Source organism: Sinocyclocheilus anshuiensis, unplaced genomic scaffold (assembly GCF_001515605.1).
Source record: "Sinocyclocheilus anshuiensis isolate Anshui unplaced genomic scaffold, SAMN03320099.WGS_v1.1 scaffold140, whole genome shotgun sequence".
Lineage (NCBI taxonomy): Eukaryota > Metazoa > Chordata > Actinopteri > Cypriniformes > Cyprinidae > Sinocyclocheilus > Sinocyclocheilus anshuiensis.
The window spans coordinates 2,571,744-2,572,022 of record NW_015554147.1 but is presented as its reverse complement, the minus strand read 5'-3'; the positions used below and the strand labels follow the sequence as shown (position 1 = coordinate 2,572,022).

Below are 279 nucleotides of genomic sequence, written 5' to 3'. Positions count from 1 at the left end.
GTCTCTCGAGGAAAAAAAAATATTGCGCTCGCCTCGCAAGCTCATTGCTCATTTTCTCATGGGCGGGCCAAATTCTCTGGGCGGGCAAAGCAGAGAAAGGGGAGGACCCCGTATGACGTATGACGACATAAAGGGAAGATTCCGGATTGGGCCATCTGAGCTTTCATTTTCTCAAAGGCAAAGCAGGATACCCAGGGCTCGGTTTACACCTATCGCCATTTCTAGCCACTGGAGGACCATAGGCAGGCTAGGGGAACTCATATTAATGTTAAAAAACCT

The 279-nt window shown here is 49.1% G+C and overlaps 1 protein-coding gene across 1 annotated transcript in view; it reads right to left on the bottom strand.

Moving 5' to 3' along the window:
* The window catches only part of LOC107670597 (C5a anaphylatoxin chemotactic receptor 1-like), a 7,969-nt gene that overhangs the window by 6,432 nt on the left and 1,258 nt on the right, over positions 1–279 (bottom strand). The window lies entirely within an intron of this gene.